This window comes from Motacilla alba, chromosome 8 (genome assembly GCF_015832195.1).
Source record: "Motacilla alba alba isolate MOTALB_02 chromosome 8, Motacilla_alba_V1.0_pri, whole genome shotgun sequence".
Classification (NCBI taxonomy): domain Eukaryota; kingdom Metazoa; phylum Chordata; class Aves; order Passeriformes; family Motacillidae; genus Motacilla; species Motacilla alba.
Genome location: NC_052023.1, coordinates 1354384 through 1378600, shown reverse-complemented (window position 1 = coordinate 1378600; position 24217 = coordinate 1354384). Strand labels below are relative to the sequence as shown.

General features: G+C 53.0%; 1 protein-coding gene across 4 annotated transcripts in view; it reads left to right on the top strand.

Moving 5' to 3' along the window:
* The window catches only part of PDE4B (phosphodiesterase 4B), a 175715-nt gene that overhangs the window by 88880 nt on the left and 62618 nt on the right, over nucleotides 1–24217 (top strand). The window lies entirely within an intron of this gene.

Sequence of the window (24217 nt, the reverse complement as noted above, 5' to 3'; positions counted from 1 at the left end):
CATTTTAATGAGCAGATGGAGCAGCTGCTGCTGCCTCTGCTCGGGCCAGGGCAGGGGGACAGGGAGCCCAGGGACATTCCAGAGGCATTGCCCAGCTTGGGGCTGGGACAACCCCAAAACCTCATTTTATAGGCAAAGATCCGCTGGTGGACTTCAGGGCTGGAGTCTTTGGCTGGTGTGATCCGTGTGGTCTTCCAGTGTGGATAGTCTATGGAATCTGTGGGAATCTAGAGATGATTGTGTATTCTGCTTCTTCAAATCCTCACCTACACACAAATATTCTGGGTTTACGCAGAATTTATTCTCTGTAATCTCATTATGGTTTCCAATCGTTTAACCGTGGCTCTGGGATCAACCTACAGGTCAATATTTGTACAGAGGAATAAAAATATCCCCTGATATGTAAATATATAAATAAAATGTTAACAAATATATAGAAATGTCCAAGGCTCTGAGCCTTGGAATGGTGCTGGGGAGGGATGGGGTTGGCTTCTCCAGAGCACGTCCTGCTCCTCTCGTGTGCAGTTCCAGGGATAAGAGAACAGGAAGGGGAATGCTTGGAGAAGAGGAACAATGCAGGGCCTGTGTTAAAATTATGGAATCCTGGGATGGGATGGGTTGGAGATGATCTGATTCCATCCAGGGACACCCTCCACCATCCCAGGCTGCTCCAAGCTGGCCTTGGACACTTCCAGGGATCCAGGGGCAGCCACAGCTGCTCTGGGAAATCCATTCCAGGGCCTCACAGGGAGGAATTCCTTCCCAACATCTCTTCCCAACGCCCAATCTAACCCAGCCTATCTTGGGGCTTGTCCCATGGCTTCCCCTTGCGGTTTTGCAGGGGCAGTTGTTGCTTTGTTTTGGAAAGTTCCTCCTGAGGAGGAGCCCAAATAAGCCAAGAAAGAGGAATATTGGTTGGGAAGTGGTAATTGATTTGCCAGATTTACAAATGAAGGGAAGGGGAGATATCCTGTGCATTAATTATGGACAACATCAGCGCCCAAAGAGCCCAGGAAGTGATGGGAAAAAGCGTTTCCTTTGGAGAAAGGAGAGCCCCATTTCTGTGGCTGCAGGGGAACAGAAATCATTTTAGCTCTAGGAACTGAGACAAATCCTGAGCAGCCCCGAGTCCCACTGGGGAGATTGTCAGGGATGGGGCTGGGACAGATCAGAGCCGTGGGATCAGCCAGGGAGGTTTCAGGTGAGGGAAACTGTGCAGCTCAAAGGGAGCCTTGGCAGGGGTGGATTTATGAAGGAAGGGATAAAGTTATCCCAAGAAAATTCCCTTCAGCTGTGCCCAGGTGAAAACAAAGCCAGTTCTTCACCCCATCCTGGCCTAGCTTGAGTCAGGCTGAGCCTTGCTAAACCAGACCTATGTAAGCTCCTGGTTGCTGTTCAGAGCCCACACAGGGGGTGACACTCATTAATTCCTGGTTGAAACGTCTTCAGGGATTCCTTCCCTCTGGAATAAATGTTCTGGGCTTCTTCAGAGCTTCTCCCTCCTCTGTTCCATCATCCAAAAGGAAATTTTGAACTGGACCTTCCCCCTGGCCTGGGGGAAGGAGTCCTGCCCGTGGCAGGGGTGGGATGAGATGAACTTTCATTCTCCCAAACCTTTCCATGATTCCGTGGGTGACCTTTAGCTTCCAGGCTCTCCCCCAGGTTCAGGAGAGGAGCTGCTGGCTTCCATCCCCTGGTGGCCAGTGTGGGGCCTCGCTCACTGCTGCTTTGGGGTGCTGGGGGGAGGGCTCTGCTCTGTGCTCAGCGGTGGGAATGGGGCTTGGAACTCATCTTGGGGAAAGGGAAGCTGGGATTGCACCAGCAGGCAGTTCCTGCTGGGGCGGTGTGGGATTTGTGGTTGTTCAGGGGATGGCCCCAGACTCAGGCCTGACGCTGGAGCTGCAGAGGCTGAACTTTGGGGGGGGGGAGCAGAAACTCTGTCCTGAGGTGAAGCGGTGGGACCAGATCCCAGGATTCCTGACAGCTCAGGAATCTTGGATAGGTGCTGCACAGCTCCCAGATTGCAGCTGGAGTGACAGGAATATCTCTGTGCTGGGATATAAACAGATTTATCAGTGCAGTGATACCCACGGGACCAGGAGTCACCCTGACCTTGGCTCCCTCTGCTCCCTGGTTCAGGATGAGATGTGGCACTTGGGTGTGAGGCCGGAGGGGTTTTCCATAACGTGGTGCCATAATCATGGAGTTACTGAGGTTGGAGAAGCCCCCTGAGACCACCGAGTCTCCCAGCACTGCCAAGGCCACCCGTGTCCCCAAGTGCCACACCCACAGGGCTTTTAAATCCCTCCAAGGGTGGGGACTCCACCCCTGCTCTGGGCAGCTGTGCCGGGGCTGGAAAGAAAGAAATTTTCCCAAATATCCAATCTAAACCTCCTCTGGGACAACTTGAAGCTTTCTCCTCGTGTCCTGTCACTGTTCCCTGGGAGCAGAGCTTGATTTCCCCCTCATTTCATGGACAAATTTTACTTTGATTTTTATATTGACTTTCAAAATAGCCAAGGTTTGCTCTGGGAATTAACACTCTCCAGATCTGTGGGTTAAACCTTCCAGTCACCTTATTTCCATGGATTTCAGCTGGATCTTAAACCGTTTTGGTTCTCCTGACGGATTAATTCCACAGCCTCCTATAAATAGGCAGGATTTCCAACAAAGCGATGATTTATATGCAGCAGGTAGATTTGAGAGACAGAGCTCTGAAATCTGTAGGCACAATTTAGAAAAGGAGAGGCCAAATATTTCTCCTGCACTCACAAGAGCCTGGAGGAAGCACAAAGAACTCGCTGTGTCTGCAGCAGAGACAATGCCTGCCTGGCAGGGAACTGGGGAGCCAGGGGTGGGATTTAATTGGCAGCGTTTGGCTGGTGGGGGGCTGGATGTGGAGGGGCTCTGGGGCAGCAAGGGGTTGCTATTTAACTCCTGGTATTTAGTGACCTTTCCCTTCTCCTCAGGCTGGGTCTTTTCAAGTCGTTCCTGGCTGTGTTTTCCCGCTGCTTTTGAAAGGCAGAAGATAAGAGTGAGAGGCTGCTCCTGACGTATTTACATTTCCATATTTCCATTCATTACCTTCACTTCCAGGAAGGAATCTGGGTAGCTTCACTGGGATGGGAAACTTTTCAGCCGAGTTCCTGGACATCTCTGCCTGCCATGCACACAGAGCTGGTTTTCCAGGCTATTCCTTCTCCTCCTCCTGCTCCTTGCCTTGTCCAAGGGGCTCAGTCCAAGTCCCCCCCGGCTGCAGAGACCCCTCGGGGTGGAGGAGCTGCTCCCCAGCCTGGTCTGGTGTCTCCAGTGAGCCTCCCTTGGGAGAGTCAGGGAGGAGCAGCAAGCCCCAGGATGGCTTTCCTGGGTTCCTGTGACTCCAGGAGGAACTGGAGATGCTGGAACAGCCCCAGAGGAGGCCCCGGAGCTGCTGCAGGGCTGGAGCCCCTCTGGAGCCAGGCTGGGAGAGCTGGGGGTGCTCACCTGGAGAGGAGAAGGATCCAGGCAGAGCTCAGAGCCCCTGGCAGGGCCTGAAGGGGCTCCAGTCCCAAGAGGGACTGGGGACAAGGCCTGCAGGGACAGGACACAGGGAATGGCTCCCACTGCCAGAGGGGATAGATGGGATTTTGGGAGTTAGGGATTGTTCTGTGGAGAGACGCTCTGGCTGCCCCTGGCAGTGCCCAAGGCCAGGCTGGAGCACCTGGGACAGGGGAAGGTGTCCCTGCCATGGCAGGGTGGAATGAGGTGATCCTTGAGGCCTTTTCCAGCCTGAACCATTCCAGGATCCCGTGAATGCAAGCTCAGCTCTCAGCATTTCTAAAAGTTCTGGGGCTTTTTCCACTCTCACATCTGAGCAGGCTTAGGAATGAGATTCCTGTTCTGAAAGCCTGATCAGGATTTCTTTCCTAACCCTCTTCTCCAGGGGCTAATAACTGGGATATGGATTTCTCTTAGCTCCAATTCCCTGGCAGATTAGCCAATCTCAGGCACTCAGTGAGCATCACGATGGAAAAGGGGTTTCTTTTCTTCTTTCCAGCAGAAAGAAGCAAAATTTAATAAGGGAAATTTGGGCTTCCTGCTGACCTGGAGTTTGTCACGCACAAAGAATCCCCAAGTTCAGTGAATTGTTCTGTTTAAACGCAGCCCCACAGCCTGTGGTTTCCAGCTCTGCCATCCTGAGAGCAGCTCCCCGCTCCTGCTGGGCCAGGCCCCTGCAATTTATCCCCTTGGAAGGTGGGAATAATGGAAGAGCTTTTCCGGGGGCTGGCCCACATTGCCAGGCACTCAGGTTGTTCTGCACAGGATAAATCCCGGTGCCCCCTGTGTCCGAGTTCCCTTCCCAACAGAGAGCAGGGCTGGTGGATGTTGGGAATTCCCTCTGCTCCCCAGGCCCAAAGCTCAGCCCAAGCTTATTCCAAAGAACTGAACAAAGGATCTTCTGGTGCTTTTCCCAGCCCTGACTTCCACAGGAGCCTCCTCAGGACTTCTCAAAGGAGCCCAGGTGTGATTAAAAGCCTTTCCCTCCAAACTGCAGCCCCAAACCCATCATCATCATCATCATCATCATCCCTCTGCTCTTCCCCACTGCCCTGGGAATTTGGGGTTCTGGCAGAGGGATTGAGCTCTGGGACCAGGCAGGGAATGTCTTTGCTGACAGAGGGCAGCCACTGCAGGAAGAAAGATCCTGGAGCTTAGGATGGTGGAATGATGGAATAATGGAATCATGGAAAGATGGAATAATAGAATCAGGGAATGATGGAATAATGGAATCATGGAAAGATGGAATAATAGAATCAGGGAATGATGGAATAATGGAATCATGGAATGATGGAATAATGGAATCAGGGAATCACAGAATCCTGGGATCACAGACTATCCTGAGCTGGAAGTGACCCAGAGGGTGGAGCCCGGCTTAGATCACAGAACACCTTCATTCCATGCACTATGAAATGGTTTTTTTAATGAGGGCTGGAAAATCCTTCCCTAAACCATGTGAGCTCCAGTGCAAAGAGCCATTCCATCCCCTTTGGAAGCACACGAAGTGTCCTCCACAGCGATTGCATTGTCTTGGTTCGCTTTATCCCAAAATCCCAGCCTGGTGTGGGCTGGAAAGAGCCCTGAAAATCCTCTCCTCGCAGGAGCTGAGCCTGAGGCAGCTGGGCTGACCCTCGCTGCTCATTTTAATCGTGTTTTGATTGATTTAAAAACCCGATGAAGGGTGTGAAGAAAGGCGAACAAACCAGCAAAAGGTTCGGGAGGGAGAGAACCCCCTCGTTCCGCCGCTGCTGGAGCAGCCGCCAGGTTTTTCAGCCTTTCCTCGCCGAGTTCAGCCGTGCGGGGCTGCTTTGAAAGCTCCCGCTGACGTCAATGGAGCGGCGGAATGGGAGCATCCCGCATCCCAGCCCTGCCCTGGCCCCGCTCCAGCCCCGGGCTGCTCCCGAAAACCTCCCCGGCGCCCGGGGAATCGCCTTTGTCCGGCACAATCGACAACAGCCCTGTTAGGGATGCGTTAAAGTGCTCACGCTGCTCCTTAATGCGGGAGTTTTCATTGTTTCCGGGGAGAAAAAAGCCAATTTCCAAGTGGCAAAATTATTGCTTGGCTTAAAAAGGGGTTTAGTAATCATTTTATAGGGTCTATTTATCATTTTATAGGGTCTGCTTCTCCCCAGCCCCAATTACTTGCGCGCTTTTGTTGTTTTTTTAATGTAAACTCTTATTTATAAGTCTCATTTTTTTATGTAACTCTAAATTCTAGGGCAGAAAATGCCTGCGAGCCTTTCAGAGCAGTTTCGCTTTTTTTAGCTTTTTGTTGGAAGGAAGAGCCTGGGAAAAACGTGTTAATTGTCTCAATGTGGGAATGCTGCAGAGGAGCTCCGCGGGAACCAGCCCGTGACACCGAGCTGATGGATTCCTGCCGGGAGCCCTCATCCCACAGATCCCGTGGCTTTTCAGGGATTGTCCCAGCTCATCCAACCTTTCTGAGCACAGGACAGCGTCTCCTCAGTGTCCACGGGGCACGGGAGTGGAGATGCTGGGAAAATTTGAATTAGTGGGGGAAACGTGGCCGGGATGAGGTCTCGGGACACAGCAGGGAAGGGGGAAATTGTGTGGGGATAAATCAAATTATCTTCACTCTCTGTAGCACTACGGAAAATTAAACCCCCACGTTTATTCACCCTGGTGGTGAGGGGGAAGACCTGGGATACAGAGCTTGGAGAGCAGGGAAGGGATCAGCTCTGCAAACCCACTGGGTGCCCCTGGTTGGGATGAAAATCATTCCAGAGTCCTGGAATGGTCCAGCTTGGCAGTAACCTTAAAGCTCATCCTGTGACAGGGACACCTCCCACAGCCCAGGGTGCTCCTGGTCCTCCCCGGGCCCCTCAGGGTCCCTTGGGAATGCTGAAGGGGCTCCCAGCCACGCTTGGATTCCCTTCCAAAGGAGCGTTCCTGAGCATCCCACCACCACGGGTGGTTCCTCGGGAAGAGGCTGCTCCTGGCTGGCCCTGGCTCTGCTGCCAGGTGGGAAATGGAGCCTTTAGAGAGGGAAAACAAAACAAACCCGAGCCTGGAGGCTGCTGGGCTCGGGAAGAGCAGGTGGGGCTGGGGCACTGCAGCTTCACCGTGGGTTTATCCCGAATCAGCTCCTGGGTTTATTCCTGAATCAGCTCCTGGGTTTATCCCGAATCAGATCCTGGGTTTATCCCGAATCAGATCCTGGGTTTATCCTGGATCAGCTCCCAGGTTTATCCCAAAATCAGCTCCTGGGTTTATCCCAAATCAGCTCCAGGGTTTATTCCGAATCAACTCCTGGGTTTATTCCTGAAATCATCTCCTGGGTTTATCCTGAATGAGCTCCAGGGTTTATCCCAAAATCAGCTTCTGGATTTATCCTGAATCAGCTCCCGGGTTTATCCTGAATCAGCTCCTGGGTTTATCCCAAAATCAGCTCCAGGGTTTATCCCAAAATCAGCTCCCGGGTTTATCCCAAATCAGCTCCCTGGTTTATCCCAAAATCAGCTCCCTGGTTTATCCCGGATCAGCTCCCTGGTTTATCCCAGATCAGCTCCCGGGTTTATCCCAAAATCAGCTCCAGGGTTTATCCTAAATCAGCTCCAGGGTTTATCCTAAAATCAGCTCCAGGGTTTATCCTGAATCATCTCCTGGGCTTATCCTGAATCAGCTCCTGGGTTTATCCCAGAATCAGCTCCCGGGTTTATTCCCAGAATTGACTCTGCTTCTCCAGGACCTTTCCAGGCAGATTCCATCCCAAGCAGGGGGAGCTTGGCCCGGCTCTGGCATCGTCCCTGGGATTGCAGAGGGAAGCTTTAGGGAGTTTTTGCTGTGCTCCCTCAGGTGTTTGTATTTCCGTGTTAATTCCAAATAAACTTGAACAATTCCGGTAAGGAGCAACACCAAAACTAAACCTAATTCTGCCGTGGTTACCACAGCTCTGAAACTTCATGAAAATTCCCACTTTTCTGATGGAACATTCCCACGTTTCATTTTCTGGCTGTTTAGGTTTGCCTGGATTGGATATCAGCAGGAAATTTGGGGTTGAAATACAAATGGCAGATGTGGAATTTGGGATTAGGGCAATTCCCTTCCAGGTCCCTTTGCTCCCCGGGGACCTGCTGGATCACAGGGATTGGGGGACTCCAGGAAACGTCCCAGGCTGTGCTCCCACTCAGTGTCAGGGAATGAGGCTCTGTGTTCCCTGCAAGCTCCAGGATATTCCAGCCTGATGTTTATCCCTGTTTTCTGGGATGGAGGCCATAGGTGTAGGCTTGCTGGTGAAATGGGAGTGAAGCCAATTAATCCAAAGGGTTGGATTCCTTTATAAAATATTGTTAGGAGCCATGGATGAAACATGATGGGCTGATGATAAAACTCCTGGAATTATTGCATTATTTGATGGTTTTTTGGGTAGGAATACAGAAAAACCAGAGGACTGGGGAAAGCAAATACAGCTGGAAAAGACACCCAGGTGGTGCTGGGGATTCTTGCTCCCACAGGATTAACCTTTGCCATGGACAGCTGCCAGAAAAGCAGATTTGCCCCATGGAAGCAGCAGATTCCAAGGGGAATCTGGAGCTTTTGGATTCCAGGGGTTCGGGCCATGCTGGGAAGCCCCAGCAGGAGCCAAGCACAGCAGCTGGGATGGGTGGGATCCTTCCTGGGAGGCAGGGAACGGGACAGGAGCTGCCTTTGACTGACAGGACATTTATGGCTTTTAGGAGAGCACAAAATACAACTCGGAGCTCTCAAGCTGAGGCTCCCATCAGGGGAGCTGGGGCTGGAGCTGAGGGCGGGAGTGGGCAATCCATGAGGAGCATCCATGGGATCCCACCAGGACAGGAGCCCCAGGAGCTGGGATCACCCAGCCAGGAGGGATTCCGATCTGCAGGTGGATGAGGAGGACTCCTGGAGTGGGAAGGTTGGAGAAATGAGAAATAAACACTTGGTTTGCTGCGTGTTGGAGACGGAGAGGGAGCTGGAAGGGCTGGATGTGGGCAGCAGGAAAGGTGAAGTGAGGATGAAGCCAAAAGTGCTGGGAATAACATGAGAAATAAAGTGGAAGTCTGGGAAGGGCCGTGCGGAGCAGCAGCCTCGGTATCTAGGGCAGCACTGACGTCTTTCCTGGGAAGGCAGAGCAGCTCTCAGGAGCTCGGGGCTGGAAGCAGCAAACGAGGCAGATCCAGCACGAGGCAGGGTGGGAGCACCTGCAGGAGCCTCCCAGGTGAGCCCCACCTGCAGAGCTGCCCCAGCCCTGGGGACAACATCAGCAGCACCTGGAGCTGCTGGAGAGAGCCCAGAGGAGGCCCCGGAGCTGCTGCAGGGCTGGAGCCCCTCTGGAGCCAGGCTGGGAGAGCTGGGGGTGCTCCCCTGGAGAGGAGAAGGATCCAGGCAGAGCTCAGAGCCCCTGGCAGGGCCTGAAGGGGCTCCAGTTCCAAGAGGGACTGGGGACAAGGCCTGCAGGGACAGGACACAGGGAATGGCTCCCACTGCCAGAGGGCAGGGCTGGATGGGAGATTGGGAATTGGGAATTGTTCCTTGGGAGGGGCTGGGCTGGAATTCCCAGAGCAGCTGTGGCTGTCCCTGGATCCCTGGCAGTGTCCAAGGCCAGGCTGGATGGGTTTGGAGCAGCCTGGGACAGTGGGAGGTGTCCCTGCCATGGCAGGGGTGGCACTGGGATGATTTTTAAGGTCCCTCCCAACCCAAATAATTCTGGGATTCCATAATGCAATTAAAATCCCTATACCTGTGTAATTAGCTATTAGGTACCTGCGTGTGTTCTCTGACCTTCAGTGCCACACCAAGGTGTGTTTGCCACTCTCAGGGAATGTCAGGATTCTTTGGGAACTGTAGGACAGATTCCCCAGTGGGGGAGACTGACAGAGTGACAGGGCTAAGAAAGGCCTTTCCCCATCCAACGTCACAGCCTCATTTCCAAACAGGTTCTGCTCTTTCATCTCCTGGTGTTTATGCACATCTCAAAGTGCAGCTGCTGCCTTCACCTCCCAGCACACTCACTGCAAAGAACACTGGGAACAACCCAAGTTTCCTTTTGGGATGAATAAAAGCCCCTCTCCTTGTGCATTATCACAGAATCCCAAACTGGTTTGGGTTGGAAGGAACCTTAACAATCCCTTAGTTCCATCCTTGAAGGAGGGACACCCTGGGCAGGGACACTTCCCACTGTCCCAGGCTGCTCCAAACCCATCCAGCCTGGCCTGGGGCACTGCCAGGGATCCAGGGGCAGCCCCAGCTGCTCTGGGAATTCCAGCCCAGCCCCTCCCCACCCTCCCAGGGAACAATTCCCAATATCCATCTAAATCTCCCCTTTTCCAGCTTCCAGCCGTTCCCTGTGTCCTGTCCCTGCAGGCCTGGTCCCCAGTCCCCCTGCAGCTCTCCTGGAGCCCCTTCAGGCCCTGCCAGGGGCTCTGAGCTCTCTCCAGGCTGGGCATTCCCAGCTCTCCCAGCCTCGACATTCTCTTCCCGTTGGATTCCCTGTGTCTCATCCCTGAACCTGTTCCCCAGTGTTTTCCCGATTTCATGGCTGTTCTTCTCTCTCTCGATGGTTTTGCTGCAGGAGGATCTCCTCTGCTGCCAGGACAGAAGTGTGGGACAGGGAATCATTCCCTGAACCCCCTGGGGTCAGTTTAGGCCGTGCCAATCCCTGGGATGGAGCAGAGCCCTCCAGGCCGGGCGTGCCCCATTCCCTGAATCCCAGTGACACATTCCCATTCCCCACAGGCAGTGAAGCATTGCCCAGCTCTGTCTGTATGGCAGGGCACCGGTGTGACCCAGAGCTGTTCCAGTGAGCAGCGAGCCCCTGCTGGCTGATTTTCCATGCAGCACACACAGGAGCAGGATATTCTGGGATCCATCCCGGGAACAGCCGTGACTCATCAGCTGCTGCAGCAGCCAGGAGATGAGGAGCTATTTATTACGGCTCTTCCAGGCTGTGAATTCTTCTGAGCAGCCAGTTCAGCTAGGAATTATGTAATTATTCCTCCTGGATAGTTTCTCTTGTTGGTTTGTAATTACAAAATCTTCGCAGCACACTCCTGGATTTTCAAATGAAATCCTGGGAATGACTTAATGTCAGGAGAAGGGAGAGATCCAACCTTCCCTTGTTTATGTTTGTGTTGTTTGGCTTTAGCAGGGATGGCTTTGCACAAACTTCACTTTTTTTTTTTTTTTTTTTTTTTTGTGAAACTGTTCCCCTCCTCGTTTACTGGTTTGGAAGTTGATAAACAAATGTTTGGGATGAAATCATCCGGCCCTGGAAGCTGGCAGGAGGGGAATTCCATGTGGGAGTTGCCAGCTCGTTGGGTGGGAGAAGGGCTGGATCTGTAGCTGCTGGAGTTGTCCTCGTGCCTCCCAAACGCTGGCTCATCCCAGAGAGGGATGAGGAGATCCAGGGCTTTGTAGGGAGGGAGTGCTGCCCTCCCCCAGCTCTCCTTGTTGCCATGAACAGCCGGCACGGCCCGTGCCTGCTCATCCCAGGAAAAGCATCCCCCCGCTCCCCTGAAGTGAGAGGAGATTATTGGCAAAGCCTTTTTCCTAAAACAGAGAGGAAAGTGGGTGTGAAGCCCTCTGAGGCTCCAGGAATGGGAGCCCCCGGAGCTCTGGAGCAGCATTCCCAGCCCAGTGTCCCTTTCCAGCCCTGTGGGGAGCAGATCCTGCGCCCCACGCTCAGTGGAACCAGGGTCAGGATCCTGCTCCGTGGCATCCAGGAGAGCTAGGAGCAGGGAGCAGGGGATCTGGCTCCTGACAGGCTCCTCTTGTGCTTTGCTGAAGGGTTGGATAAACATTTTTTAGTTTTAATCCCCAATAAAAGGGCTAAAAGCCACACCCTTCAATTTATAATCTCAGAACTGTGCTATAAACTCATCACAGCCTGAGTGTTCCAAAAGTCACATGGAGGGTGAGCTGGCAGAGCTCTTGGAAATCTCTAAATCACATTTCAGTGCCCAGTTATCCTAGGGAAGTCTATTATTTTTACACTGATCGTGGGTAATTTGGCTCTAATCTTTATTCTGGGCTCTGTTTTGACTTTGCTGGTCAATTTTTATCACTCCCTTAGGAAGAGACATTTAAAGATGGTTTAGCGATGAGTTTGGAAGGAGAGATTAAAATCTGAAGGTGGTGATGGAGTGGGTCTGTCTCAGGTGCATCACGTGAGCTCCTATTACCTGTTTCAAATCAGACTTTTTTTCACCCTCCCAAGATCATGTAGGAGTGGTTTAGGTTGGAAAACCTCTCTCAGATCATGGAGTCCCACCTCACCCCACGTCCCCAAGTGCCACATGCACAGGGATTTTAAATCCCTCCAGGGATGGGGTCTCTGCCCTGCCCTGGGCAGCTGTGCCAGGGCTGGAGAACCTTTCCATGAAGAAATGTTCCCAGTATCCCAGGTGGGTAAGGAAGGAGCCACCCCATTCCCCATGGTCTCAGAGTCCCTGGTCTCCACTCTTGGTTTTGGGAGCCATTCCCTCTGCAAGTCCCTTCTGCCAGCCGTGGGATCAGTGGCTCAGTGTCCCCTGCCCACCTGTGGCCAGCTCCAGGAACCCCCGGAACTTTCCTTGGCGTCGGCTGGGTGGGATTAGGGGATGGGAACCGGCCAGGCTGAGCCTGAACAAACTTTACCGGGAAACCCGCAGGGGAGGAGACTGAAGGCAGCCGGAGGAAATGCAGGCGGGAATTTCTTGCAGCTCATGCCTGTGTCAGCTAAAGGAGCATTCCCACCACGTCAGCGCTTCCCGGCTCCCCAAAGCCCCGGGGCACCGGGGCCGGTGGCGTCACAAGGATCGGGAGCGATTTCACGGCCGGGCTGACGCCAGGGAAAAGCCGGGCTTTGGCGGCTGAGCTGAGCCTGCCCAGCGGGGCCGGAGAGGCTCGCTGAGTCACTCCGCTTGGCCTGACACCGGGCTTGGGACCAAGATCTTGTTCTGAGCAAACCTTTCCTGGTGGCCCCGAGCGAGGGGCAGACACGACTCCTGGTTCTGTGTTCCCGCCTCAGTCCCGGGGCTGGATAAATTCTCCAGTCCCCTGGGACCAGCTCGGCAGGGCCGGGGGACGCTGGAACCAGAGGGAGCAGCTGGATCCCAGCTGTTGGCACTCAGGGACACTCCCGAGGACAGAGATTTCCTGGGGCGCAGTGGCACCGAAGGAGAGGCTCTGTCTGTATCTCTCCATTTAAGTGCATAAAAGAACTCTGGAAAAGCCAGGGAATGAATATTGGCTGAAGGAATCGAGGTGTGTGAGTGAAGGCTCGAAGTGGGGCTGTATTGAATGTCCCAGTTTTCCTCAGATCACAAAAGGCTCTGACATTTTTCATCCATAAAGACATTAAATTGTTTGGAGTGGAGGCTGGAAGAACAAGCTGACCCCCTTTTGCTTTGCTGCATCCAAATTGTGCAGTGTAAGAATTATTCCATTAAACTCTGCCCTCTCTGCTGCTCTCCCAGACCACTTTAACTCCAGGAACGAAAGCCCAGCTGATGACAGATGGAATATGATGGGTTTATTTCAGATTAAGAGTGTTAAAAAGTGGGTTCTGGCAAGGAAAAAAAATAACCGTGTTTTCCTGAGGAGACACAGGAAATTGTCAAAGCTCTAAGGAATTGTCACCTTCCGTGAGATCTGACCTGGCAGCACAGCAGCTGTGGAGGAGGAATTGTGTGAGGCTGACAAAGGTCAGCTCTTCATCCAGGCTGGGAGGGGCTGGGGCTGCAGGGATCCACAGGCAGGGGGAACATTCCATGGAATCATCCTGTCCCCCCATGCCCTGGGCAGGGACACCTCCCACTGTCCCAGGCTGCTCCAGCCCCAGTGTCCAGCCTGGCCTTGGGCACTGCCAGGGATTCAGGGGCAGCCACAGCTGCTCTGGGAATTCTATTCCAGAGCCTCCCGACCCTCCCAGGGAACAATTCCAATTCCCAATATCCCATCCATCCCTGCCCTCTGGCAGTGGGAGCCATTCCCTGTGTCCTGTCCCTGCAGGCCTTGTCCCCAGTCCCTCTGCAGCTCTCCTGGAGCCCCTTCAGGCCCTGCCAGGGGCTCTGAGCTCTGCCTGGATCCTTCTCCTCTCCAGCTCTCCCAGCCTGGCTCCAGAGGGGCTCCAGCCCTGCAGCAGCTCCTGGGATCTTTACAGAATCAGAGATGGAGTTTCTGGGTATGGACCAGCCCCTCATGTAACCCTTCAATAAACTCAGGAATTCCACCCTCCCTTCAGAAGAGCTGGAGTTTCTCGGGCTGGTGCTGCAGGGCTCCAGGCTCCCAGCAGCGCTGCCAGCTCAAATCCTGTCTCTCTCTCTGCTTCTCCAAGTTTGTAAATTTGCCTGTCACCTATTTTTATGCAATTTAATATCTTTCCTGTGGCTTCTTTTTCTTTCCTGTTATTAGAGAAGGAAGGGAAAAGCTCTCCTGGGCATGAATGAGGAGCTGTGTAATGGGTTGCAATGGCTCCATCCAAACCATCGTGCTCTGCCTTGTGAATATCTATTTAATCAGTGGTTTTAAAAGAGCTGATTTGTGCTAAGTGATTTTTCTTTCTTAGGCTGCAGCAAGAGTCTCATCCTCTTGTGAGGATGCAGCACAAGCAGTCCAGCTATTCTGGGCTTCAATGGCCCCATTGAGCTGGGAAGAGGTTCAGGAGCAGGGATCCATTGAGATGATTGTGGGAAGGAGCTCTGCAGGAGGCTCTGCTGGGATGAAGCACCAGGGTTTATTAACTCAGCCATTCCACTCACTCAGGAGCTGGGTTGTGTTTTCTGCTCACAGATTTGCTGTGCTTTAGGAGTTAGGCCTGCTTTGGGTGTTTTAGAGGCACCCAGCTTTCCGGTCTTGCTCCTGGAGGGAGCTGTGCTCGCTCAGAGCTGCCCTCAGCACGTGTGCCTGGGGTGGCACTGCTGCCTCTCTGCCACCCCAGGACAGTCGCAGGGGGACCAGAGCCATCAACGTGCCCATGGTTACATTCTCAGGCTGTCTCCGTGGCTTTTTGCTTCCCCCTCACGAGAAAGGATTGGGGTTCATCGTGCCTTTGCTCACTGCACGTACAGATTTAGGTAACAGCACTCAGAGAAGCACTGATGGGTTTAGGTTCAGTCCTAGAGAACATTCCTTACAAGAGCACAGCACAAAGCCATCATGGATGTGTTGTGAGCAGCACTAAATCTCTCACCTGCGCAGGGTGAGTCCTGCCCAGCTTCCCTGGCTGGCCCACGCTGCTCCCCCTCACTCCTGCACAGCCTGCCTTGCCCAAACACAGCAGCACCTTGGCACAAGGCACCCCCCAGCTGTTCTGCCCGAGTGCTCAGCACAGAAGGCTTTGACACGAGGGTTTTGTTGCCCTCTCCTTATCTTGTTTGCTCCTCACATGGTCACCAGCAGGCCCTGGCTATCTGTGTGGCATTTGCTGTCCCCTGGGTCAGCTGTTCTGCAGGGTGACACCGGGGTATTAATAGACAGTGTCACGTTGGGCTCTGGCTGAGGGCTATCAGGACAATCCCCTTGTTTGCCTCTCACCCTGCCTCTGCATGCTGATGGTTCCCAGAGGCTGTCAGGGCTAGCACTGGCCAGCAGCCAGCCCCAGGAGCATCCACAAGTGCCACAAACATCTCCTGCCCCGGGAACCCAGGGCTGGCCCGAGAAGGACAAAAGGAGACGGATTCTTGCTGGAGGCAGGATCACCCAGAGCTGTGACACAGGGACACATCCAGGTGGGTTTGGAATATCTCCAGAGAGAAACTCTGTGACCTCCCCGGGCAGCTGTTCAGTGCTCCACCACCCTGAGTGCAAAGAAGTTCTTCCCCATGTTCAGGTGCAGCTTGTGTTTTAGTGTATGGCCATTGCTGCTTGTGCTGTGGCACCGCTGAAAGCTCTGGCACCATCTATTCCAGCAGCTCCCCATCATTTCAGGTGTTTTTATCATCTTCCCACTAATTTCAGGTGTTTTTTATCATCTCCTCACCAGTTCCAGGTGTTCCCAGCAGCTTCTCACCCGTTTCAGGTGTTTTTATCTGCTCCTCACCAGTTTCAGGTGTTTTTCACTAAATCCTCACTAATTTCAGGTGTTTTTCACTAAATCCTCACCAGTTTCAGGTGTTGTCACTAAATCCTCACTAATTTCAGGTGTTTCAATCAGCTCCTCACCAGTTTCAGGTGTTGTCACTAAATCCTCACTGATTTCAGGTGTTTCAATCAGCTCCTCACCAGTTTCAGGTGTTGTCACTAAATCCTCGCTCCTCACCAGTTTCAGGTGTTGTCACTAAATCCTCACTGATTTCAGGTGTTTTATTCCCCTCCTCACTAATTCCAGGTGTTTTCCCTCCTGTGTTCCATCAGTGAACTCCACCATCTCTTCCCCCCAGTGGGAGTAACCCCTCAGTACCTCCTCTCCACAGGTCTCCCCACCCCAAATGTTTCCACACAGCGCCTCAATGTTTTGAAATGGATCCACTTTGGCCATCGATTACCTCTGCCGGCTCATTCTTCATTAGCTCAGGTCAAACCCTTTATCAATAGCCTTTATCAATAGCCTAAAACAGCCGGGATGGCTCAATTCTCATTAGCTCAGGAATGAAGCTGTAACTGCAATCACATGCAATGATTTTGTGCCAGGCCCACACATTTGTGCTTACTCACACTGCAAACTTCACCTTCTGTGTAATTAAGCATTAATTAATCGTAGCGAGCGCTCTGCTCGTATTTAACCCGAATTTCCAAGTGGCTGTGGCTGCTTTGTGGCGTTGTTTGATGCTCCTGGACTTGATGACTTGTTTCAGATTTGAGTTCTGGGCTGATTTTGCTCAGTACCCCCACATCTCTTATTTCTTTTGAAAAGCTTTATGGTTTGGAGGAAGTGACTCCAAAACAGTGATTCCAGCAAGTGATTTTCAACATGAAACAGAGCTTCTAAGGGATCATTAATTAAGGAAGATCAAAATGAGCCCCGCAGCAGGTCTGGAGAGGATTTGCAGGTCTAGGGAACATTAACATTGTTATTAAATTATATTTTGGGTGCCAGCAGCGCTCTATCTGTTTTCACATCAGCAGAATCATCCCAAGAGGGTTTGATTTGCTGCCTGACCCCACCATTTGGCACAAACCACATGACATGTGCTGCAGGAGTTTTGCCCTGCCTGGATTTTTGGCCTCACAATCATTCCTTTAAAAGGTTTTGTTCTTGCTGCTCACCACCTCTGACTTCTCTCCACGCTGGAGAAGCTTTTCCTTCTGCTAAATCCAGTTTGCTGTCCTGAGTGATTAAAGCTCGTTGCAGACCATGTGATTTAACAGCAGAAAATTAAAATCTGGGGTTTAATTGACCCTCTTTCCCCCCCTTTTGCTTTGCAGCTGCCCGAGGAGGAGGGGAGGCAGTGTGGGCAGCAGAGCTGTCCCCACCGCCTGCTGCTGAAGGGTCCCTTCCGCCTCACTGGCCTTGGGAAAAATGCAAATTTATGGAAATACTGTCTGGGCTGGCAGGCTTTGTATTCCCTGGCTCTGCCTGCGTGAGCTGGGCTGGGCATTTCACAGAATTGTGGAATCATGGAATGGTTTGCATCGGAAGGGATCTTAAAGCTCATATCGTTCCTGCCATGCCAGGGACACCTCCCACTGCCCCAGGCTGCTCCAGCCCCAGTGTCCAGCCTGGCCTTGGGCACTGCCAGGGATCCAGGGGCAGCCCCAGCTGCTCTGCCCACCCTCCCAGGGAACAATTCCTTATCCCAAGTCCCTCTAGATGTCTGCTGGAGCCCCTCTAGGCCCTGAAGGGCCTTTAGGATCTCCCTGGAGCAATGTTTAATGAGTTACACTATTAATCCCACCAGCAATAACATCAAGTTGGTGTTTACCCCCATCACTCCCACAGGAAAGCTGTTCAGTGCTCTGGCTGCTCTCGAGGCACAGATTTCCCTCTGATTTCCAACCTGGGTTTATTCCTGTCCGTTTTATCCCCTCTTGTTTTTACACCAGCGTTGTCCTTCAGCCCAAAGACTTCCCTTGGTGGCCCTTGCCTCAGGCACGTGTGACACCCTGTGTGGGAAGCAGCAGGTGCCATTCCCACATTCCCAGCCGTGGCTGTGATCCACGTGCCAAACCCCTCAGGCAGAGCAAACCCTTTGTGCCAAAGGACCAGGACTGCCCATCTCTCCGGTTTTCCCCTCAACCAGCAGCAGGTGGCAGATGCTCGGGATTTGGATGACGCAACCTTTGCATTGAGCTTCTGCTGGCCCTGAAATGATCAATGAGAGCTCTAAAAATGATTGCCCTTGGAATCACATCCGTGGGCTCTGACATTTGCTATTGCAGTGTCCTTTCCCATGGATAGGAACGATGGGGAGTGCAGGCATTTGAGAGATGTGAAGCAAGGAAAATTTTGCTGAAATGTACCCAGCTGGATTAATTATTGTTAAAGGCCGAGTCTCCAAAGGATTTAAAGATCTGAATACCATCTTAGGACATTTCACTGTCTTTTTACTGACAGGCTCCACGGATCCCAATTATGGAGATAAATCCAAAAACCAGGTCAAATAATTATTCCATGAATCAGGTGGAAAGGCTAGATGCATTTCCAAGTACAGCAGCTTTCCACACACCCATTGCTGGAGTTTTGGATACCATGGAAGGGCTGGGGGAATTTAAAGCATTAGTGCAGGGAATGTATCAATCTTCCACCTCAAAGGCTGCCTGTTTAGCTCAGGTGAAATGGAAACTCTGTGGTGTCTGTAAGTTGTCACCACGGTTGTCACTTTGTTCCTGTCTCCTGTGCGGTTGACAGCAGATGAGAGGAGCTCTGTGAAGTGGGGCCGGACGGAACGAAGCAGCTCAGAGCTTCCCCCCCATTGGAAAGGCAGAAGTGCCTCTGGAGCTGTGCCAGCATCTCTGTTCAAGGGCAGGATGGAATAAAGCCTGGCTCTGGCCAGCAGGCTCCTGGTGCTCCGGCTCCGTGCGGATCCGGGAATGCTTTCCCATGTGCTGGAAGCACAGGGCATTTGTGGATGGGACCCTGGAGACCCCTGCTGAGGGCTTGGCTCTGGGAAGGGAGTTAAGTGCAGATTGCACTTTAGAGGGGTAGGAGGTCCTTGAAGATGCATCAATAAAAGATGGAATATAGGACTGGAATTCGCCTTCTGTTGCCGGTAGTTTCCCAGCGGGGGAAAGGCAGGGCTGGACCCTGTGTTTCCACTTGCTGGGTGGAATTATCCCCCCACGCTGGTTCTGGGCAGGGACCAAGGCTTGTCCAGAGGCAGAAGGGCTGGAAGGTGTCCTGGAGCCCCACTAGAAGACACCAGTGTCCCTGTCACATGAGCCAGGCCACCGCAGGCAGCCTCCAACATCTGTGTGCTGTGGATTGGGAGAGACAGTCTGAGAAATGCTGCAGGGCTTGGCTGGAGCTGGGAAAGCTGGAAACGCTGAAGTGACACTGAACAGAGCAGAGCAGCCAGGCCGGGCTGGGCTAAACACTGCCCTGTGGCTGGAATGGAAACATCTGTGCCGTGGGACAGCAGTGTGTCACAGGGCAGGTGCTGCCAAAATCCTGGGTCTGGATCACTGTCCTGTCCCTGTGCCACCTGTCCCACCCGCCACCCATTCCAGCACTTCCCACGGGGAAAAGGGACAGCTTTCCCTTGGGGACACTCAGCTGGGTCCTTCATGCAGCAGAAGCACAGCTGGTGCTGGAGATTTGGTGCTGGTGGCTGGAGGTGCTGGGCAGAAACGCCTGGAGGGTGAGCAGAGCTGCCAGTGCTGCACAGGGAGCGGCACCACAGAATCCTGGGCTGGGCTGGGAAGGACCTTCAAGCTGATCTTGGGCATGGGCAGGGACACCTTCCACTATCCCAGAGTGCTCCAAGCCTGGCCTTGGGCACTGCCAGGGATCCAGGGGCAGCCCCAGCTGCTCTGGGCACCTGTGCCACTCATACCTTGTTATACCGAAGCTGCGTAGGTGGGGAGGCAACTGCTCCATCAGTTGTTAGCTGGAATACTTTCAGGAGGAAAAAGCCCTTAGGAAATGGCATTGCTGCCCATGTTGGGAATGATCACGCTTACATCCATATGTCTTTCCAAGCTCTGGAAGTAAAAATAGAGGTGGGGCGTCTGCTTTGTTTGACTGTGCCTTGCATTTTCCAGAGATTAATGGCAGAGAACCATTGGAAGAGGATAAAATAGCCCAGGATGTACATTTGGAAAAATAACAACTGGATTTTAGCACTCAGAATTCCTTCTCTGGGGGACTTGAAACAACCCCATGATGTTCACTTGTTACCAGATAATGTCGAGCTGCTTATCTGTAGTAAACATTAAAAGGATTAAGTTTTTTGGAAGCCTTTGTACTAAGAGAGAATCCAAATTCATTTTTACCTCCCACTGTTCTTTTCCAGCCATCTCCTGGTGGCTGCTCCAATCCAGCGCAGTGCTGGATACAATCCCTGACATTTGCTGTGCAAACCAGGAGCCTCCCCACGGTGCTGCTGGATGGGTTCTGAGAGCTGGGAGGGCTCTGGGGACTCGTTTTTACCTCGGGGCTCCGCTGAAGGTGGATTTGGGTTGCAGAGGGAGCAGCAGCAGCTCTCAGGTCTGTTTTGGGCTCTGGGTGGGAGCAGGGCAGGGGCTCTGGTTGCTCTGTCTCTGTTGTACCCACTGAGCAGGAGAACAGGAACAGAGAGTGAATTGAAGTCACAGAATGGTTTGGATTGAAAGGAACTTAAAGACCATCCAGTGCCACCCCCTGCAAGGGCAGGGACACCTCCCACCAGCCCAGTTTGCTCCAAGGCCTGTCCGACCTGGCCTTGAACTTCTTTATTCAGAGATTACAAAGTCAAGTAAACACATATTTTTGCTTTTGGATACATGCAGAGGCTTAATGATGTGTTTAGCAGCAGCTGACAGCTTCTGTTACAAACACTTCAGTCGCTGCTGCCGGGCTCCTGCGCCGGGCAGCTGTGACAGCACAGGGGCTGCAGGGGCTGCTGCCTTGGTGTGGGGACACTGAGCTCTGGAGATTGTGGGATCACGGAACCACAGACCAGGCTGGCTTCTAAGACACCTTAAAAATCATCCCATTCCACCCTGCCATGCCAGGGACACCTCCCTCTGTCCCAGGCTGCTCCCAGCCCCCGTGTCCAGCCTGGCCTTGGGCACTGCCAGGGATCCAGGGGCAGCCACAGCTGCTCTGGGAATTCCATCCCAGCCCCTCCTCACCCTCCCAGGGAACAATTCCTAATTCCAAATCTCCCATCCATCCCTGCCCTCTGGCAGTGGGAGCCATTCCCTGTGTGCTGTCCCTGCAGGCCTTGTCCCCAGTCCCTCTGCAGCTCTCCTGGAGCCCCTCCAGGCCCTGCCAGGGGCTCTGAGCTCTGCCTGGATCCTTCTCCTCTCCAGGGGAGCACCCCCAGCTCTCCCAGCCTGGCTCCAGAGGGGCTCCAGCCCTTGGAACAGTTCTGGGGCCTCCTTGACTCTTTCCAACAGCTTCAGATCCTCCTGATGTTGGAGCCCAGGGCTGGAGGCAGCTCTGCAGGTGGGGCCTCACCTGGATAAAAAAGTCAGGAGCCACATGAGGGACAAACCCAGCAGAGGGATTTGAACTTTTAAGGGGTTCCTAAGAGTCACCATGTTTTTCCTAAGTGGGGGAAGGTCAGGAGGGGAAGAAGGTCAGTAATGCCTGTGGAGCTGTGAGCTGTCACCCCAGGGAGCCCTGTGCCCCTGCCAGGGCTGTGCCCGGCTCCATGTGTCCCATCCTGGGCCATTAAGCGCTGATGGTTTCAAGCACAGCCCTTTCCACATGGGAGATTATTTAGGAAAAGCAGCAAGCTGTTCGGATAATGGGGAACAGGTGCACAGCGTTAGAGAGCGGCCAGGCAGGGGAAGGAACAGCATTTTTCCTTGTCTATGGTTTAAGAATCCTGAGGGATGTCTTGGTGAGACTCACGAATCTCAAAAAGGAGCTTTATAATTAACAAAGTCTGCCCAAACCTCTGGAAATATTTTGGAAACATTTGATATCATGAAATGGTACTGTAGTTAGGAGATGGGGAGTAATGTCCTCAGGAATGGTTCTGGGAAGGCAAAGCAGATGGTGAACCTTCTTGGAGAGTCAGTGCTATCATCCTCAAGAAAAGTGTAAATTCCCAACATAAACAAAAATCCCTGATCCTGCCTGGTCTGCCAGGCTGGAATGTGTTTGTGTTTCATACTCCAGAGCAAACTGTGGGGCTATGCAGCTCTCATGGAAACCACTTGACTGGCAATGACGACTCGAAGGACTCTGAATTACATCCAAATCTTGGCACATTCCTGTTTCTCAATCCTTTTGCCAAATTTTGCTGCATCCCACTACTGGTAGGCAATGCTAATCCAGGGACGTCGGTTCCTGAAGCTGGTGAAAGGTCTGGAGTGGAAATATGAAGAACAGTGATGGCACTGGGCTTGTTCCTCCTGGAGGAGGCTGAGGGGAGCCTCACCAGGGTCTGCAGCTCCTCCCGAGGGTCAGTGGAGGGACAGGCAGCAATCTGTCCTCTGAGAGCAGGGACAGGATCGCAGGGAACGGCTGAAGCTCCGTCGGGGAGGTTTAGCTTGGATGTTGTGAAAGGTTCTTCCCCCAGAGGGGGCTGGCGCTGCCCAGGCTCCCCAGGGAATGGTCCCGGCCCCGAGGCTGCCAGAGCTGCAGGGATGGCCAGGGTGGGATTGTTGGGTGTCTGTGCAGGGCCAGCAGTGGGATCGATGGTCGCTGCGAGTCGCTTCCAGCTCGAGCGGTTCTCTGATCCTGTAGTTGTTACAGTAACGCTGCAGCATTTGAGCAGTTGGGGGCTGCTGTTACGCGTTCTCTTTGTTTGCACAGTGACTCACGGAGCCTCGCTGTGTTTTACAATGATTTCTCCTGGCTCGCCGTTGTCTGCTCATTACCGCGGCTCAGGCACAGCTTTGCACAGGTCCGGGGCCGCTGCCCGCTCGCAGCTAACTCCTGCCACCTGCCGTCTCCTTCCTTCTCGCTTCCTGAGATCCTGGCTTCTTTCGGGATGCGGGGGGATCAGAGAGCGCTGAGATCCTGGCTTCTTTCGGGATGCGGGGGGATCAGAGAGCGCTGAGATCCTGGCTTCTTTCGGGATGCGGGGGGATCAGGGAGCGGAGCTGCAGCTGCCCCGCGGCCCGTGCTGTGCAGCCGCTGCTCCCCGCTCCTCCATCCCCCCGGAGAGCCGGCCCGTGGGGTCTGGAGAGACATCCCGGGAAAGGCCAGCATCCTTCCCGGCTCCATGCTGCTGAGAGGCAGGGCTGCCTGGGCCAGGGCCCAGCCACCGGGATGGTGGAATCACTTGGGAAAGATCTCCAAGATTATCAAATCCATCAATTCCCACCTCTGACCGTGTCCCCAAGTGCCACGTTTACACGGCTTTAAATCCCTCCAGGAATGGAGGCTCCGCCGCTGCTCTGGGCAGCTCTTCTGGTGCTGCTGTCACCTTTCCTCCCCTGGAGCCTGTTTGACTCTGGCAGGGCTGTTTCCTGGAATCCCTTGGTGGCCTCCAGACACACGGTCATCCCGAGAGTGTCAGCACCGGGAAGCGTTGGTAATAGATCTGATAACATGGGTTGGAGCCAGGCGGGGAATGCTGGCAGCTCCCACATGGCCTAAAGAGGTCTCTTATGGAGACAGGGATTCCTGGAGGATTTATAGGGACCTTGGACATCAAATTTCTGGCCCATATGTTTAGATAACACAATTTATATCACAAAGGGGGTGTCTCGCTGTGAGTGCTGTTACTTGGGGATAAACTGGAAAGGAAATTTTGGGGGTTTTTTTGTGCTTTGTACTCTGCCATCCTTATTTTTAAGTAGGCAGATGCAGCTTTTTTTCCACTTGGACAAAGCCTTTGGGGTGTGCAAACTTTGGAGAGGACCTCACAGTCTGTGCAGTGCTCTGAACACAGTGAAGAAGTTTTTCCAGCAGAGCTCAGCAGTTGACTTCCAATAGAAAAAAAATAGTGGGAAATGCAGCTCTGAGAGGGCAACTTTACAATCCCATTGCAGTTCTTACCAATTCCAGCAAGCGTTTGTTTGGGGGATACTTTTGGCATCAGGACAGTTCCAGTGTTGTGCAAACCAGGAGCAGCTGGTGACAGACACAAGATCGAACTCTTGCTCTGTGTCTCGGGTCGCATTTTCCTAATGTTGGATCATCCAAGGGGAATATTTTCCCATATTCCAGTTCTTGTACCTATTAAAAAGCAGTGACAGCAGAGTCATTCCTGGGTTTTCAAGATCTTGCTCACAGGCTGCACCTCTGGGAGTGCCTGTTCGGCCCTGGCAGAGGTAACTCCAAACTCTGGGATCGGTCACTTTTTGGGGAATTTTCTGTTAACTTCTGGCGGAGCACATGGGTGGCTGAGTGCTGGATCAAGGCCAAGGAAAAGGAGCCTGAGGAACGCTGGTGTGGCTGCACATTGAACTTGAGGAAAGGAATAAAAGCACTTTTCAGTTGGACTAACCACGTGATCCGTACGGCAGCGTTCCAGGTGCTGGAGCAGGGAACGTGGGAAGCGGGCAGCAGGAGCTGGAGCAGCCGCGGTGGTCCCAGCTGGGCATTGGTTGTGCCAGGCTTCTCACCAAGGCAGCCTGAATGTGTCCAGCTCATCCCAGTGATGCAGAAATCTGGAAAACTTGCAGGATTCAGGCAAGTTCAGGCATTAATACTTTTTGTGCTCTTCCTGCTGCAGTT